At 42.6% G+C, this 20,314-nt stretch overlaps 1 non-coding gene across 1 annotated transcript; it reads right to left on the reverse strand.

Annotated features, from left to right (window-relative positions):
• Positions 1-11,982: 11,982 nt before the first annotated feature.
• Trnas-cga (transfer RNA serine (anticodon CGA)) lies at positions 11,983-12,057 on the reverse strand. Its single transcript has one exon. It is a non-coding gene; the product is annotated as a tRNA-Ser (tRNA).
• Positions 12,058-20,314: the final 8,257 nt, after the last annotated feature.

Raw genomic sequence — 20,314 nt, forward strand, 5'->3', positions numbered from 1 at the left:
TCTTCTCTACTTCGGCCAACATCAGTTATTTTGCTACCCAAATAGCAAAACTCATCTCCTACTTTAAGTGACTCGTTTCCTAAGCGAATTGCCTCACAAGGGAACCTCCCCATCGCACCCCCCTCAGATTTAGTTATAAGTTGGCACAGTGGATAGGCCTTGATAAACTGAACACAGATCAATTGAGAAAACAGGAAGAAGTTGTGTGGAACTGTGAAAAAATAAACAAAATATACAAACTGAGTAGTCCATGGGCCACATAAGCAATATCATGGACAAAGTGAGCTCAGGAGCGCCGTGGTCCGGTGGTAGCGTCAGCAGCTGCAGAACGAGAGGTCCTTGGTTCAAGTATTCCCTCGAGTAAAAATTTTACTTTCTTTATTTTTGCATAGTTATTATCTGTCCGTTCGTTCATTGACGTCTCTGTTCACTGTAATAAGTTTAGTTTCTGTGTTTTGCGACCGCATCGCAAAACCGTGCGATTAGTAGACGAAAGGACGTGCCTCTCCAATGGGAACCGAAAACATTTGATCGCAAGGTCATAGGTCAACCGATTCCTCCACAGGAAAACACATATGATATATTCTATACGACACTGGTGACGGCATGTGTGTCACATGACAGGAGTATGTTGTCGACCCACCAAACTTGTACACTTGGCGAATGGGTAAAAAGATTCTTCTACCTTGCCCGATTTAGGTTTTCTTGTGGATGTGATAATCAATCCCAAAAAAGTGATGAAAACATAAGAGTTTGTCACATAAACTGAAAATAAAAAGTTAAAACTTTTCACTCGATGGAGGATTTTAACCAAGGACCTTACCTTCCGCAGCTGCTCATGTTACCACGAGACCACGACGCTCCTGCATTCCCAGTGTCCTTGATGTTGCTTATCTTCCCATGAACTACTCAGTTTGTATATTTTGTTTATTTTTTCATAGTTCCACACAACTTCTTCCTGTTTTCTCAATTGATCTGTGTTCAGTTTTTCAAGGCCTGTCCACTGTGCCAACTTATAACTAAATCTGAGAGGGGTGCGATGGGGAGGCTCCCTTGTCAGTATTATCTGATTTAAGTCCACTACATGCCATTATCCTTGTTTTGCTTTTGTTGATGTTCATCTTATATCCTCCTTTCGAGACACCGTCCGTTCCGTTCAACTGCTCTTCCAAGTGCTTCCCTGCCTATGACACAATTACAATTCCCTCGGCAAATCTCAACGTTTTTATTTCTCCTCCCTGGACTTTAATTCCTACTCTCAATTTTTGTTTTGTTTCTTTTATTCGTTGCTAACATCGGCGGTTGGTTGTAACCCTGTCTCTCTTCCTTCATGCCCCTCGACTCTTATAACTGCCGTCTGGTTTCCGTACACATCGTAAATAGCTGTGTTTTATCTATCCTATCTTCAGATTTTCAAAGAGAGTATTCCAGTCAACCTTGTCTAAAGCTTTCTCAAAGTCTACAAACGCTATAAACGTATGTTTAACTTTCCTTAACCTTTCTTCTAAGAAATGTCGTGGGGTCGGTATTGCCTCGCGGGTTCCTACATTTCTCCGGAATCCAAACTGATCTTCTCCGATGTCTGCTCCTACAGTTTTTTTCCATTTTTCAGTGAAAAATTCGTGTTAGCATTTTGCAACCACGACTTATTAAACTGATAGTTGTTAATTTACTGTTATCAATTTATTGTTAGCAAAAATTATTTTAAACCGGAATCTTCCATCATATATAAATCTAACCGAACAAGTTTTGACGGTGCAAATGTATTTCCATTCGGTTTACTGAAGTTGCCCTTGATGTATTAATATAATTCGCTTAACACATCTATTCACTTACGCCTTTAAATTAAATTCATAGTCATATGTGAGGAATTTGACTTCGTTTCATCTATTTCATTCCTCGTTGCCTTTAGCGTACTGTGCACATAGGTACAAGATTTTGTTATGGTGTGACGCCTCTATATTGCCTTTTACTGGACGGGAACGGAAACGCCGCTACTAACCACTCCCGTTTCCCAATTCAATATCACCCACTATAAATTCCATCTGTTGCCAACCCACACACCCTGTTTCATAAATCTCGCCGAGAAAGTGCCTAAATTAAAATGGGAAGCGCCAGTAGAAACACGCCCGTAAACAAATATTCCAGTGTAACATTTTAATCTACAACACAATGGGCCAATTATAGGCATTCTGCAGCGATAGATGAAACATGTAACGCTATGGTCCACGTGGATGTGTGTTAAACTTAATAATCCTTCAGACGTTGAAAAAAGAGAAAGTGTGGTTTTTGACCGAAAGAGATCACATGTCAGAGGTTGAAGGACCTATACTCCAACACTGACCAATTATGATGGTTTGTTTGCTAGAGTCGTGAAGCGACCTGAAAAATAATAACTATTATTATTTCATCATTATTATCACTTATTGGTTCACTGATATTTTCACGGTAATGATATAATGAAACCATTTAAGTAACGCCACTAAGTTAACTGCACAGGAAGCTTTCAGTGAAATTGTTTTTTGCAGTTGCCAACAGAGGAAAATATATGGGTTTTAGTTGTGTAGATTGCGTTCTGCGACAGCACCGACTGCCGATATTACGACAGTGCCTATGCGTACAGACCCCTGTTATCACATGTCTTTACGTCCTATGCCAGATACCTGTATTTGGCCATCTTCTCAGTGCAGCTGGTGTGCAAGTTATGGGTTTGGATGCAGAGATGAACTATCAGGAACGTGACTCAAGTCCTTAATCCTCGTTCTCTTCTTTCCTTCCAGTACTCTTTCATATGTTCGTTACGCTTTTTCTTCCCATCTTCTGACCAATTCACACCAATTTTTTCGCTCTTCTACCTTGGACTCCCTCCATATCCAATACTTTTTTTCCCTAACAGTTCTCTGACCGTTTGTTCTTTGGCTATTATATTATTTTTTAAATCCTTTTTTACTTCAGGGATCCAAACTGTTTTTAACTTCTTATCCCACAAATATTTGAAGATCTTCTTGGTTAATTTGTCTTGCATTCGATATAAATGTCCAAAAAATCCCACTCTTCTTTTACTCATTACTTCTACTATGTTTCCACGTTTCCGTAAATTTAGGCAATTTAAGACCTTCCGTAGTTTTTCGTGGGCCTAATACTTTCCTAATGATTCACCTAACTAGTAATTCTAATTTAGCTAAATTACAGTTTAATGCTAGATATTCGCTTGGGTGTACTGGTGACATGAGGGGCATCCGGCCACCCCTTAAACATTAACATGCCACATCCGATTAACCACGGCCGACCCTGCGTATCCGCGGGACAAGTCCCAAGAACGAGAGATTCGCTTGGGTGGACACATTCTGGCCTCACTACCGTACTGTAATGCCTAACTTTTGCGTTTTTAGACAGGCAATTTTTGCAAAAGTCTTTAGCTGTACTATAAGCCCTTCCCATTTTATGTATCCTTTCCTCTATACCTGCTTTTTCCAAACCATTGTCTTCGATTATCTCCCAAAGATGTTTACAATTTTTAATTTTTCCAGTTTGGTCAATATCTGTTTTGATACACTGTGATGTATTTTTTTTTTCCTACAAAATTCTTAACCCGGCGCTACCAGCTATTTCTTCAAAAAGGTTAATTTGCATTACAGTAGACGTCACATTTTCAGGTAGTACAGTAAAGTCATCAGAAAATGTGAGACAGTTAATTCCAGTGTTTTTGATTCCTCTTCCCAACACTATTAGTGAAATCTTATAGTGATTCAGTTCTTCATTCCAAATTCTCAATGTATTTTCTAGAATACAATATACAACAATGAGGATAGGCCAACTCCTTGCGTCGCAACTATCTTCTGTTTGTAAAGGCTGAAATATTTCTTCGACAAATATCACTTTAGATACTGTGCCTTTCGTCCGCGAATTAGATATGCTGATTTAGACTTTACACCAAATTCTCGGGTTATTTTATTGATAGTTTGTCTGTGAACGGAATCAAAGGCCTTTTTGAAATCGACAACCATTAATACAGTGTCTTTTGAATTCATTAACTTGTGGCGAATGACTGACTTTAGATTATATATTTATTAAGAATACCATCTGTCCTTAAAGTGTTCTTGCTATTCACCTAAATGACTGTTCAGTGTTGTTCCTACTCCGTTTAGTAAAATCTTGGAAAATATTCTATATTCACCTGGTATCAACGAAATTCCTCTATAGATGTTATAGTCTTGTTTATTCACTTTCGTATGTAGTGGATGTATCAAGACTACCATCCAGTCTTCTGAGATTTTTTTTTCTGTTTTCCAGATTTCCGCAAAGATTAATTTTAGCTCATTTTTTTTTATTTTTGGTACACACTATTTCAAAATCTCCGCTGTAACAGAGTCTTCTCCACCAGCTTTTTTGCTTTTCAAGGTCTTAATTACTTCTTCAATTTCTTCGGTAGTCCGAGATAAACATTCCTCTAGATTTTCAAGAGTGTTTGTGAATTCCAACTAATGGATTAATTCTGGGGAATTAAGAAAATGAGCAAAATATTTTGCACGTATTTCGTAATTGCCAGTGTTGCTTAACCCAAGTCTGCCATTTTCATTTATGAGGCACACACTTGGGAGTTTGCTATCCCTTCAGTCTGCCCTTAAAAGTCTGATAAGAATCACGAGTATTATTTTTTGAAAAGTTTCCCTCAATTTCTGCAAGTTCCTCTTTTCAAAATATGTTTTAATTCCTCTGATTGATCTTGCTGTTTCTTTGTTGTGCAGACATCGTGTTCAATTATTCTTGAAAATTTCCACTTTTTCCATTTTTTGGCTCTCTCTGTTAAAGCTTCGTGACATATTCCCCCTTAACGGCGGTTATTATTGCTATTATTACTTCTTCTTTTTTCTTTGATTTCGGGCGTCAATGGACCACGTGCCGTAACTTCCTCATGATGTTGCCGTCTTTCCTGATTTTCGGTATTTCCAGTAGTTCTTCATCCTTTTATTGTGTTATTTTTTACTTTCATCTGACCGTACACTGATGCATACTCAGACCTCTTCCTGAAAACCCCCTAACGTTCTAATCTTGTTTCAAAAAGTTGGACTGTCTAGAGTTCTTGCTTTGGTAACGTTGATTTCTGTTATGTCCATTTTCACTTCTCTGTATTAACCGATTTGCGGTTTGGGATTTTTGTCGAAATGATCTAATATTTTTTTTAGTCACTGTTTCCGGGTTTATTCGAACCAAGTGATCATATAACGAAATTCTCCTTTTCCAGAGAGCATCGGATAGTTTTTCAGTCTGACTGTAGATTTCATCCTTGCTTCTCGTCTGCACCCTCCCAGCTTTTTTGGACCGAGTATTTTTCATAGTGTCTTCCTTTCCTTTTTCTCCAGTTTTTTAGTTTCTCCACTATTTACTAACGACTAAAGATTCCACTGACTAAAGGCATTCCGATTTTAGACAGTGTTGTTAGATTTTTGTTTTTATTGGGAGTGATTTTTTTTATATCAAATGTCCTACGTTAACTGATAAGCCACTATCGCCTTGCTGAAACCACTTTTTATTTAAAATGGTTCAGAAATTTCCCCACGGAGTTTTATTGTTGGCAATGTTTTTTTTATTATTACCATAATTTTGTTCACCTGTACCGAATTCTTGCAGTGCACCGAAGGGTGTTTCTATGTCTACTGAGCTGTGGTGTCTTGAAATCTGCAAATGTTACGACAAGATTTTTGCTTCTTAGACAATAGTCATAATCTGTTCTACGCAGGACCTGCCCTTTCCAAATCCTCTTTGTTCTTCCAAACGATTTCCAAGTGCCATGAATAGGATTTTGTACCGAACAGTCACTAAAGAGATTCGTCTGTAGTTGTTGTCATTTGCCTCATTTCCATTCTTGTGTGCTGAATGTATGAGAGCGCATTTACATTCTTGGGGAATTTTCTTTCCAAATTTCCTTAAAACTTTTTTAAGTATTTCAGTCTTGTCGCAGGTGGAATTTTTCTACATTGCCGCAATAATTGAATCCTCTCCAGGAGCTTTGTTATCTTTGAGTTCTTCAATTATATTTTATATTAAAGTTTTATCTGGCGGTTTTGAATTTGGGTAAGAGATTTCCAGCTTCTGCTTAGTCAAAAGATATCACTATCTCCTCACAACTGAGCAACTCAGCAAATAAATCACAGCTTTCCTAGTTATTAATGGCTAGTTTCCCGCTTTATCTTTTCAAATATGGTCTTGGCAGCTGATACTTGGTTAATATAGTTTTGAAAGTTTTACAAAAATGTCTTTTGCTGCTTTTCTGGAAGTCTTCTTCAATATCATGTAAAAAAGACCTTTAAACATTTCTGTAAGCAGACCTCAATTTTTCTCCTTTAACTTCCTTTGGTTTATAAATTCCAAATAATTAGTTTCTTTCTTTATTGACTATCAACTTTTCCGCACTCTCAGTCTTTCGTCCAAGGCACATTCACAGCTTTGATTACATCATTCTAGGCGCGCAGTCCGGAACCGCGCGACTGCTACGGTCGCAGGTTCGAATCCTGCCTCGGGCATGGATGTGTGTGATGTCCTTAGGTTAGTTAGGTTTAAGTAGTTCTAAGTTCCAGGGGACTGATGACCACAGCTGTTAAGTCCCATAGTGCTCAGAGCCATTTGAACCATTTGATTACATCAGCCGTTATTTTTCAATGGAACCGTTTACATCGCAGCATATATTATTCTGGTACTGATGCTTTTCTAGTCAATAACTTCCAAGTTGTTTAATTTGTTGTGGAAGATTTCTCTCCTGTTTCATAATTTCTGTAAGTCAGTCTAAAATATTTTATTCCTGTGTCTTCCAGTCTTGAGTGGGGGAGTAAATCGTACCTTAAGTAATTTTACCACTTGTGATGGTCTCTTTCAATAATTGTTGCTTCCGTCACCTTGACATTCATTATGTATTTAGTGTTTCCACAAGAAATCGCAACGTGAACAATTTGGAACTTCCCTAAATTTGGATTTGGTGACCTCCAAGTTTTTTGTTTTCCGGGGAACTCGCTGAAATATTTTTAATTGTGTCGTTGTTGTTATTCGTCCTTCAATGATTTTGAAGCGTGATAGAGGCAGGTCACTTCCTCAAGTGGCAGACAGTGAGAGAAAGGCTATTTGGCGAAAATGTACTTAAAAATTTCAAGAATGAGCTTACAAGGAGAATTGATATTCTCTCTCGCGACGAGTACCATCTCATCAGCACAAACCTACTGTATTGGCCTGGGAGTTTCCTTTCTGCATTGCTGTATTCAGTTCTACCAGTTTTCCTCGGTGGTGACTGCTGTCACCTTGCAACAGGTCACAAGAACGGCGTTGCTTTTACCTGCCGAATACCAGAATTCCGCAACTTGTCCAGAAGTGTCCTTTCTGCCAGCACCCGAGCTCCACTACTGGTAGCAGACTCGTGATTTTTCCATGACCGCTCTTCACAATACATCAGCAACCCATATTCTAGGAGTGTAGCAATATTAAGCAGATGAGTACTATTAAACTTTATTATAAAATTTACAAAACGGTATATTACTACCAGGATGACTAAAAGTTGTTTAAAGAAATAAATTATATCACAAAAAGCTTAAATAAAAATTACTTTTTTCAGAAGATATTGTTGTTCTAACGATAACAATTAAGCTTCGTGCGAAACAAACTTCAGAAAGTGTAGACTGTCCATCTTGCCACTGCAAAGTTTTTTCTGGATGAATTCTTGTCTTCATGTAGTTTTCTTGCAAATGTCTGGTACAGAATCAGGGGTGAAATTATTTAGCAAACTGTACGAGTGTGTTTGTACGCTTCTCAACTTACTCATAAAATGTGAATTATTGGATGAGTCGATTAAAAGAGAATTAAGGCGAGAATTATAACTCCGGAACCCATTTATCGTTCTTCAAAGCGCAGAGGACCATTCTCACTAAATATGAGGAGAGAAAGACTCATTTTCCTCAACAGCATAATTTGCTGTGAGGTGGGCAGCGAAGTGAATCTTCTGTCATGATGCTCAGTACACAATATAACTCATGCCCTAATCTCTATGATTCATGTAAGCCATAGAAAAGCAGTAATGAAGCCAAATTCCTCATTCATATCAATTTCCTTTCTTTTTATTGCAATTTTACCGATTTCCTGCCTATGATTTGTACTGTCAGGCAAAAGTGATCACTTCCTACTATAAAAATATTGGCATTACCATACTTCTCATTCGAGCATTTCCTAATCGTCAGTAGATTTCGTTTTCGCGCAGCTCCTCAATCTAACCTTTTTGTGAAGTAGGAGTGCATGGCTCTTTTCACTGCACATCACTTTTACACTTTTCTGCATCTTCAGTATTTCTGAGTTATACGACTAGCAGCACTTTTCAGTAATTTGCTTCCTCAGCACTATGTCAATACCATTCTTTTCTCTGCTGTAGCTACATACTACGAGGCCATAAGTGAAGTTGTCGGACGCACCAGTCTGGAGGAAAACGCGCTCTTCTGCCTGAAGAGGAAGTTGCGAAATTCGAGTAAGTGTATTAGGAGACCCTTCTTCGACGTTTTTCTGAATATCAAAGTCCGTGTCTGCTCTCTTTAACTGGCCATACAGTCACGCCAACAGATTTGATCAGCTACCTGCGATATCTGCTCAACCTCACCTCCTCACAATCATGTAGAATAATCTCTGACCTCTTCTGACTCTACTCAAGGACGTAACGTGTTTTTTAGGGACGTGGCGAGGCTAAATATAGCGAGTCCTTCGTGACTGGGCGGCAATTTTCGGCCGCCCTATTTTTCACGGCGCAGCATTCGGAACCGAACGCAGGGTGGTCGGGCATTAGCGGGGGCCGGACAACGCTTTCGCGCTGCGTGTCACAGCGGCTGCAGATGGATGGCTTCCTTCATTAATTCCCCATTCCGATAACGGTCGGCACTCTTTCGTTATAAGCTGATGTGAAACGCCAACAAAACTGATCTATTATAGCTTGTCTATTACGTCGCCGATCGAAGAGGCTGGTAATTACACAGCGTGAATATGGGACTGATAAATAGCAACAAATCCACAACATGCACCACTAAGGAAAATATTTTCACCAGGTGCAATTTTATCATAATATTTTGCCGCACATTTACGACTCTTATGAAGCCGTACGTCGAGATACACGCACGGTAGTAAGGCGTTTTATAATTACTGGCAATCGGCTGACGATATGAAATTAAGAAAGTAGTAACCAAAAGGCACACGAGTAATCATGAAAAATGACATTAATAGACAATTCGATGCTAATGACAACGCATTGCTGACTGATCGGAATGCAGTTCAGATTCTGTCTAATGTGAACGACCTGCGGAAAACGAATATTTTTCCGTGGGAGCATAATTTTGTTATTAATTGATTACGGTTCTCGGCGCATTTACTCTAATAAAATGGACAATAGGGGCCACTGTGATGGGACAGGTATCCCAGAACACAAAGGCAACTCTGAACACAGTAATACAATATACAACAATTAGCTTCTATGTGATGAAGAGATTGAAAGAATATATGATGGATAAGAGAAGTTATCCACATAGTTAACGAAGATGAAAATTTAATTGCGATGGATGACTGAATTCAACAGTAGTAAAAGGAAGGGAAGGAACACATATATCACACATGTGTAATATACAGCGTGGTCCATTGATCGTAACCGGGCCGAATATCTCACGAAATAAACGTCGAACGAAAAAACTTCAAAGAACGAAACTTGTCTAGCTTGAAGGGGGAAACCAGATGGCGCTATGGTTGGCCCGCTAGATGGCGCTGCAATAGGTCAAACGGATATCAACTGCGTTTTTGTTTTTAAATAGGAACCCCCATTTTTTATTACATATTCGTGTAGTACGTAAAGAAATATAATGTTTTAGTTAGACCACTTTTTTCGCTTTGTGATAGATGGCGCTGCAATAGTCACAAACATATGGCTCACAATTTTAGACGAACAGTTGATAACAGGTAGGTTTAATAAATTAAAATACAGAACGTAGGTACGTTTGAACATTTTATTTCGGTTGTTCTAATGTGATACGTGTACCTTTGTGAATTTATCATTTCTCAGAACGCGTGCTGTTACAGCGTGATTACCTGTAAATACCACATTAATGCAATAAATGCTCAAAATGATGTCCGTCAACCTCAATGCATTTAGCAACAACGAGTAGTTCGCCTTCCGTAATGTTCGCACATGCATTGACAATGCGCTGACGCATGTTGTCAGGCGTTGTCGGTGGATCACAATAGCAAATATCCTTCAACTTTCCCCACAGAAAGAAATCCGCTGACGTCAGATCCGGTGAACGCCCGGGCCATGGTATGGTGCTTCGACGACCAATCCACCTGTCATGAAATATGCTATTCAATACCGCTTCAACCGCACGAGAGGTATGTGCCGGCCATCTATCATGTTGGAAGTACATCGCCATTCTATTACGCAGTGAAACATCTTGTAGTAACACCGGCAGAACATTACGTAGGATATCAGCATACACTGCACCATTTAGATTGCCATCGATAAAATGGGGGCCAATTATCCTTCCTCCCATAATGCCGCACCATACATTAACCCGCCAAGGTCGCTGATGATCCACTTGTCGCAGTCATCGTGGATTTCCCGTTGCGCAATAGTGCGTATTATGGCGTTTTATGTTAGCACTGTTGGTGAATGACGCTTCGTCGCTAAATAGAACGCGTGCAAAAAATCTGTCATCGTCCCGTAATTTCTCTTGTGCCCAGTGGCAGAAATGAACACGACGTTCAAAGTCGTCGCCATGCAATTCCTGGTGCATAAAAATATATTAAGGGTGCAATCGATGTTGATGTAGCATTCTCAACACCGACGTTTTTGAGATTCCCGATTCTCGCGCAATTTGCCTGCTACTGATGTGCGGATTAGCCGCGACAGCAGCTAAAACACCTACTTGGGCATCATCATTTGTTGCAGGTCGTGGTTGACGTTTCACATGTGGCTGAATACTTCCTGTTTCCTTAAATAACGTAACTATCCGGCGAAAGGTCCGGACACTTGGATGATGTCGTCCAGGACACCGAGTAGCATACATAGCACACGCGCGTTGGGCATTTTGATCACAATAGCCATACATCAACACGATATCGACCTTTTCCGCAATTGGTAAACGGTCCATTTTAACACGGGTAATGTATCACAGAGCAAATACCGTCCGCACTGGCGGAATGTTACGTGATACCACGTATTTATACGTTTGTGACTATTACAGCGCAATCTATCACAAAGCGAAAAAAGTGGTCCAATTAAAACAAACATATTTCTTTACGTACAACACGAATATGTAATAAAAAATGGGGGTTCCTATTTTAAAAAACGCAGTTGATATCCATTTGACATATGGCAGCGCCATCTAGCGGGTCAACCATAGCGCCATCTGGTTTCCCCCTTCAAGCTAGACTGGTTCATTCTTTGCAGTTTTTTCGTTTGATGCCTATTTCGTGAGATGTTTTGCCCGATCACTGTCAATGGACCACCCTGTATTAGACCATTTCAAAGCAACTATCCGGGAAAGCAAACTGTCCTTCCTCCTGTGGTAGTGGGCGCTGAGGTGGGGAGATGCTGACAAGGTAAAGAATCGGAATTATGGCGTATCCGAAAGCCTCCGGGATCGTTGGCTAATTGAGGACAGTCCTGATGATGCTTAGTTTATCGGCGATGTTGTGCTCTTTCCGACCGTGGCCTTTGCGACACCTGACATCAACGTGGTGCTTCCGACTACAAATATTTTAGCCAGAACTTTTTCGGCCGTCAAAGGAAGGCGCAGCAGTGGGAGAGACGCTTGCCGGACATACCACGTCGCAAAACTGGCTGGTGTTAATCGCGGTTTTTTCCTGACCGTTTTGTAATAAGTACATTATTTCATATTTTATTCTCGCTAAGGAATAGTTATGCACTTAGTAAGTAGGCAAGTTTAAATGTGAATCTTCCTGGCAGATTAAAACTGTGTGCCGGACCGAGACTCGAACTCGGGACCTTTGCCTTTCGAGGGCAAGTGCTCTACCATCTGAGCTACCCAAGCACGACCCACGCCCCGTCCTCACAGCTTTAATTCCGCCAGTACCTCGTCTGCTACCTTCCAAACTTCACAGAAGCTCTCCTGCGAACATTTTTTTTCTTTTTAATCTGATTAAGAAACAGAAGAAGCAGCAATTGACAGAACACGTCTCTGTTTCCGCGTCGAAGGTAGCACCAACTATGGGGCAGGCTCTAAGGAAATACCACGGTACAAAACTGATGGTTTTGGCGCAGTACCAGCGGCACCTACTAAACTGTCGGAAAGTCCACGGAGCCCTCCTCGCGGGGAAGGCGTGGGAACGAGGTACACAAGAGTACGACGGCCGTTCAAAACGGCATGGAACACATTTTTTTCTGAAAGCAGTTTGGTTTTAATCAGGTTTCCAGTACACCATATTATTCCTCATACTTTTGGCTATGAATCTCTGTTTTTAAATATAATCTCCGTTCAGTGCGGCGGCCTTACACCACCTCATTGGGGTGAGGGAGGGACGGCGGGGGGGGGGGGGGGGTGATTATATGCCCTGTACCACTCTGCCATGTTTCATCGCATGTGACAACAAATTATCAAGATCAGCTTCGTAGCGCGCAACCAGTTGCGCACAGATGGTCCTTCGTTGTCCTTTATGGTCTTCTGTTAGACGGAGAGCAACCTGGAGGGCACTCAGCTTTGAGTACCCCAAATGGTGGACGAGTTTGCCATTATCACCTACGGAGACGTCCGGTTGTGCAGCGAGGTGTTTGACGGTGATCTGTCGATCACCTCGAGAGAGAGTGTCCGCACGTTCAAACACTTCAGGAGTCACGGCTGCGTGCGACCGGCCGGCACGCGGGTGATGGGACAGGTTTGCGCGACCTTGCTGCGATGATGACTGAGGCCTCGCTTACCGACTCACCGTGCTTTTGTTCAATGCCAGGTCTCCGTATATATTCTAAAAGTGCCTATGAATATCTGCGATGTTCTGGTTTTCCGACGCACCTCCGTACTGATGCCATTTTGAAGGGTACCTATAGGGTCGCCACCTATTGCAACTTCATGAAACAGTAGGAACTGAAGCGGGAATATACCATGACGTCCCACAACAAATTCCGCATTTTACCAACCAAAAGTGGCCGAGAAAAAATTACTTATTGAACTCCCCTCTTAAGTAAGCGTATAAAGACGCGAAATCAGCTAATAACAATAACAATAATAATAATAATCTGAAAAAGAGAAATTTGTTAACATCGAGTATAGATTTAAGTGTCAGGAAGTCGTTTCTGAAAGTATTTGTATGGAGTGTAGCCATGTATGGAAGTGAAACGTGGACGATAAATAGTTTAGACAAGAAGAGAATAGAAGCTTTCGAAATGTGGTGCTACAGAAGAATGCTAAAGACTAGATGGATACATCACATAACTAATGAGGAGGTACTGAATAAAATTGGAGAGAAGAGAAATTTGTGGCACAACTTGACTAGAAGAAGGGATCGGTTGGTAGGGCATATTCTGAGGCATCAAGGTGTCACCAATTTAGCATTGGAGGGCAGCGTGGAGGGTAATAATCGTAGAGGGAGACCAAGAGATGAATACACTACGCAGATTCAGGAGGATGTAGGCTGCAGTAGGTACTGGGAGATGAAGCAGCTTGCACAGGATAGAGTAGCATGCAGAGCTGCATCAAACCAGTCTCTGGACTGAAGACCACAACAACAACAATAATTGAAAAAAAGTTTTCTGCTCTGATATTTAGGAGTGGTGGGCAAGCGCTGTGCTACTTGGACGCAGGCCAGAACGGGGAAAACAGCAACGGTGGCCCCGCTGGGATGAGTCGGCCACGTGCCGTCGCCATCCCGTTCACAGCCGCAGTCCGTGTAGCTAATCTTAACTTGCGCCGGCGCGAGCTCGGACTCCTTGTATCCGAGATAGGATCTCTGCATTTGGGTATAGGAACGAATATTGTCACTGGCATTATTGTGGCTACATGGCGGTGTTCATAGAAACCGCTGCGAATACATAGAAAGAAAGATCCCTTATCATTTAGCTACAATATAGCAGGTCAGCAACTGGAAGCAGTTAATTCCATAAATTATCTGGGAGTAGGCGTTAGGAGTGATTTAAAATAGAATGTCCATATAAATTTAATCGTCGGTAAAGCAGATGCCAGACTGAGATTCATTGGAAGAATCCTAAGGAAATGCAAACGGAAAACAGAGGAAGTAGGTTACAGTACACTTCTTCGCCCACTGCTTGAATACTGCTCACCGGTGTGGGATCTGTACCAGATAGGGTTGATAGAAGGGATAGAGAAGATCCAACGGAGAGCAGCGCGCTTCGTTACAGGATGATTTAGTAATCGTGAAAGCGTTACGGGGATGATAGATAAACTCCAGTGGAAGACTCTGCAAGAGAGACGCTCAGTGGCTCGGTTCGGGCTTTTGTTCAAGTTTCGAGAACATACTTTCACCGAGGATTAACCAGTATATTGCACCCTCCTACGTATATCTCGCGAAGAGACCTTGAGGATAAAATCAGCGAGATTAGAGCCCACATAGAGGCATACCGACAATCTTTCTTTCCACGAACAATACAAGGCTGGAATAGAAGGGAGAACCGATAGAGGTACTCAAGGTACCCTCCGCCACACACCGTCGGGTGGCTTGCGGAGTATGGATGTAGATGTAGATGTAGATTCTGCAGCACAGAGGCAACTCCACAGAGATCAAAACTGTAAGTCTTCTGCGGTGATTGGAACCGCAGAGCACGCTCCTCATACTTTTTTAAGAGTTGATGGTGAGAGCATGGCGCGGAAGAGGGGAGGCGGTTACACAGCGGATACGATTGTAGATATGATTGTCAACTCGCTTAAAATGGTCCGCAGCTCGTGGTCTAGTGGTTAGCGTCGCTGCCTCTGGATCACGGGGTTCCGGATTCGATTGCCGGCCGGGTCGCGGCTTTCCTGGACTGGGTGTTTGTGTTGTACTCATCCTTTCATCATCATTTTTGAAAATGACGAGACTGGACTGTGAAGAGATTGGGAATTTGTACAGGCGCTGATAACCACGCCGTTGAGTGCCCCATAATCCAAAATGATCATCATCATCATCAACGCTTAAAATGGAGTGAAACTGGAGAACAACTGAAACCTGGATAGTTTTCATACACTGCCTGACAAAAAATGTGGAGCACCCAGAAGGCCAGGAGGAAACGAAACGGAACGCCGCACGTTATGGCGGTATTTCATGTTGCTGCTGACATTACAAATTCGAGGCAGATTTACAAAGAACTAGACAGTATGACCACCCTTATGAGGGTGATGTTGCACCCCATCAAGCCTTCGTGCATGCACTGATTCGGTTGGGAAGGGTGCCATAAAGCCGTCGTATCCTGTCTTGAGAAGAGCTTGCCATAACCGTTGTAAGTGGTCACTGACATGCTGGATCCTGACACAGGTGTAAGTAGGCTGTTTAGGTTTTTATATTGGTAACGCCACGTAGCGCTCTGTACGAAAATCACTGGCTGTGCTGTGTGCAGTCTGTGGCTAGTTTGCATTGTTGTCTGCCAATGTAGTGTTGGGCAGCTGGATGTTAACAGCGCGTAGCGTTGCGCAGTTGAAGGTGAGCCGCCAGCAGTGGTGGATGTGGGGAGAGAAATGGCGGAGTTTTGAAATTTGTAAGACTGGATGCCATGAACTGCTATATATATTATGACTATTAAGGTAAATACATTGTTTGTTCTCTATTAAAATCTTTCATTTGCTATCTGTGCCTATCAGTAGTTAGTGCCTTCCGTAGTTTGAATCTTTTATTTAGCTGGCAGTAGTGGCGCTCGCGGTATTGCAGTAGTTCGAGTAACGAAGATTTTTGTGAGGTAAGTGATTTGTGAAACGTATAGGTTAATTTAGTCAGGGTCATTCTTTTGTAGGGATTTTTGAAAGTCAGATTGCGTTGCGCTAAAAATATTGTGTGTCAGTTTAAGCACAGTCATGTATAATTTTTCTTAGGGGACGTATCATATGTCGACCCTTAGCCGAGGATACCTCACTGGAATCTTCTGATTTTTTCTTGTAGTTTGTGCAATTAGTGCAGCCTTTGTTTATTGCTAGCGCGTAATTGTAGAGAGAATTTCCTTTGTAGTTGTAGTTTTTTATTCTTGTACAGTAAAACAGTTGTCGCATGCATGTAGATTTGCACCAAGTATTTCGCAGTTGCGCTTGCAATTAACGAGACATTATTTTCAATGTTATGTTAATGTGTTTTCTTGTTTTGCTCTTCAAATTGTGTTTTCTGTGTTGTCGTGTGAAATATTGTGACAATAATGGCGTGTGAAAAACGTAATACTAGGCTCCAAAGTAAACTGAGAAATGACAGTGAAGACGAAAGCAGTGTGTTAGCGCCGCCGAGTAATGAATTAACTAATGTTCAAAGTAGTAATTTGGTAATTGTGCATAGGGAAATGGAGCGGGCTGCAAATAATGGTGTAGGCAGTGAAACAATTAGTGAACAGGGAAACATTATCGATCGATCGGTCGGCAATAGCTCGCCTCAGGAATCCGAAGTGACAGGACACAATCTCGCAAATACTGTAGATTCAGGTTTTGCGTCCTCGCCGTTTTCTCAAATAAGTCAAGACACATTTTCTGCTTTTCAAAATGCGAATATTGGCGGTTCAAATTCACTGCCGAAAAGCACTGAGGAACATGTTTCAGACACCAGTGCATTGTTATTACAGTTAATGCAACAAATGGGACAAAAGTTTCAAAAGTTAGACACAATGGAACAAAATCTTCAAAAGTTAGACACAATGGAACAACACCAGAGACAAACACAACAACAGTTAGACACAATGGAACAAAATCTTCGGAAGTTAGACACCACACTTGAGCAAACAATGTATTTACCTTAATAGTCATAATATATATTGCAGTTCATACCATCTAGTCTTACAAATTTCAAAACTCCGCCATTTCTCTCCCCACATCCACCACTGCTGGCGGCTCACCTCCAACTGCGCAACGCTACGCGCTGTTAACATCCAGCTGCCCAACACTACAATGGCAGACAACAATGCAAACTAGCCACAGACTGCACACAGAACAGCCAGTGATTTTCGTACAGAGCGCTACGTGGCGTTACCAATATAAAAACCTAAACAGCCTACTTACACAGGGACGAAGTTGCCATATGTGCTGGTCCCACACATGTTCTATCAGGGGTGGTTTGGGTTGTTTGGGGGGAAGAGACCAAACAGCGAGATCATCGGTCTCATCGGATTAGGGAAGGATGGGAAAGGAAGTCGGCCATGCCCTTTCAAAGGAACCATCCCGGCATTTGCCTGGAGCGATTTAGGGAAATCACGAAAAACCTAAATCAGGATGGCCGGACGCGGGTGTTCTATCAGGGACAGATATGGGGATACGCTGGCCATGGGAGTATCTAACATCTGGGTTACCTGATCTGGGGCAGGGCAGCAAACAGCGAGGTCATTCGTCCGATCAGATTAGGGAAGGACGGGGAAGGAAGTCGGCTTTGTCCTTTCAAAGGAATCATCCCGGCATTTGCCTGAAGCGATGTTGTGAAATCACGGAAAACCTAAATGAAGATGGCCGGACGCGGGTTTGAACCGTCATCGTTCCGAATGAGAGTCCAGTGTCTAAGCACGGCGCCTTCTCGCTCGGTTCAGCGTCACGCAGACAGCTCATAGAGACATGTGCCGTGTGTAGACGGGCACTGTCCTTCTAAAATACTCCACCATGATACTGTGGCATGGGAGAAGCACATGAGGACACACGATTTCCATGACGTGCTGTTGTGCTGTCAGCGTTCCCTAAGTCACTAAAAACAGCTGTGGCCTAAAATCATACCTAATGGCTCCTCGCACCACGATGCTAGAAGTAGCACCACTGTATGAGGTGCATTCAAGTTCTAAGGCCTCCGATTTTATTTCTCCAGACTGGAAAGAGATAGAAACATGCGCATTGTTTGAAAATGAGGCTGCGCTCATTGTCAATACGTCCCAGAGATGGCAGCACCGTACGGCAGATGGAATTTTACCGCCAGCGGCGAGAATGAGAACTGTTTTAAATACTTAAAATGGCGACGTTTTCCTTCCTTGAACAGCGTGCAATCATTCGTTTTCTAAATTTGCGGGGTGTGAAACCAATTGAAATTTATCGACAGTTGAAGGAGACATGTGGTGATGGAGTTATGGATGTGCCGAAAGTGCGTTTGTGGGTGCGACAGTTTAACGAAGGCAGAACATCGTGTGACAACAAACCGAAACAACCTCGGGCTCGCACAAGCCGGTCTGACGACACGATCGAGAAAGTGGAGAGAATTGTTTTGGGGGATCACCGAATGACTGTTGAACAGATCGCCTCCAGAGTTGGCATTTCTGTTGGTTCTGTGCACACAATCCTGCATGACGACCTGAAAATGCGAAAAGTGTCATCCAGGTAGGTGCTACGAATGCTGACGAACGACCACACGGCTGCCCGTGTGGCATGTTGCCAAGCAATGTTGACGCGCAACGACAGCATGAATGGGACTTTCTTTTCGTCGATTGTGACAATGGATGAGACGTGGATGCCATTTTTCAATCCAGAAACAAAGCGCCAGTCAGCTCAATGGAAGCACACAGATTCACCGCCACCAAAAAAATTTCGGATAACCGCCAGTGCTGAAAAAATGATGGTGTCCATGTTCTGGGACAGCGAGGGCGTAATTCTTACCCATTGCGTTCCAAAGGGCACTACGGTAACAGGTGCATCCTACGAAAATGTTTTGAAGAACAAATTCCTTCCTGCACTGCAACAAAAACGTCCGGGAAGGGCTGCACGTGTGCTGTTTCACCAAGACAACGCACCCGCACATCGAGCTAACGTTACGCAACAGTTTCTTCGTGATAACAACTTTGAAGTGATTCCTCATGCTCCCTACTCACCTGACCTGGCTCCTAGTGACTTTTGGCTTTTTCCAACAATGAAAGACACTCTCCGTGGCCGCACATTCACCAGCCGTGCTGCTATTGCCTCAGCGATTTTCCAGTGGTCAAAACAGACTCCTAAAGAAGCCTTCGTCGCTGCCAAAGAATCATGGCGTCAGCGTTGTGAAAAATGTGTACGTCTGTAGGGCGATTACGTCGAGATGTAACGCCAGTTTCATCGATTTCGGGTGAGTAGTTAATTAGAAAAAAAATCGGAGGCCTTAGAACTTGAATGCACCTCGTACATCGCCAAAACACGGGAATATTGGGACCCGCCTCAGATCGCCGTCGTACTCGCTGACGCTTCTCATCCGGGATAGTGCAGAACCGCGATACATCACTGAACATAATGTGAAGCCATCCATTAACAGTCTATGCTTCCCAATCACGAAATCACCCCAAACGCAGCCTTTTTTTGTGATGTTAACTGCAGTTTACAGTTGGGACGGTAATTCCCTAGCTCGGCTGCTGCTAGTCCACAGCTCGTGATATAATGGCTAGCATTGCTGCCTCTAGCTCACGGGATCCCTGGTTCGATAACCGGTCAGGTCGGGGATTTTCCGCACCCGTACGCTGGATGTTTGCGTTGTTTTCATTATTTCATCATCATTCGGGAAAGTGGCGAGACTGGACAATGACAAGATTGGAAATTTGTATGGGCGTTGATAACCAGGCAGTTAAGGGTTCCACAAACCAAATATCATCATCATCATCATCATCATCATTGGCTGCGGCTAGTCTCTGACCGATGGCGTGGAATGAAACAGAATGTTGCGTAGAGTTCATTACTTGCTCTCGGATGGCAGGCGCAGATGTGAAGGGGTTGGGATGTGCTGGGCGCGCTTTATGGCGACCCTCCATTGTGGTGGTCAAACGCGGTCAACCGGAACCTTGACAACAAGCACACCTGCCCTGGCGTTACCATGCACAGCAATAAAGGGCCACTGTCACATCCGAATGCCCCCAATATCTGGATACCACACTATTCGACCAGACCGATGACCTCAGCAGTTTGGTCCCATAAGACTTTACCTTACTATTCGACCAGTTGTCCAAATGGAGATTCACAATGTGGCCCTTTTCAAATTATGTCAGCTGCTGATAACGCTGTCTCATACGACTACGTGGCATATCCGTGTCCTTCAGTGTCATCATTCTACACATGAAAATGAACGCTGTTCATGCCCGTTACATACCCGACCAGGCCTGGTAACAAGACTAATGCACTCTGGTGACCCCGCTACCTTTCACAGAGCATTGCACCTCAATTCATTTACGTGTTTGTGTGTGTGTGTGTGT

Source organism: Schistocerca serialis, chromosome 5 (genome assembly GCF_023864345.2).
Source record: "Schistocerca serialis cubense isolate TAMUIC-IGC-003099 chromosome 5, iqSchSeri2.2, whole genome shotgun sequence".
NCBI lineage: Eukaryota > Metazoa > Arthropoda > Insecta > Orthoptera > Acrididae > Schistocerca > Schistocerca serialis.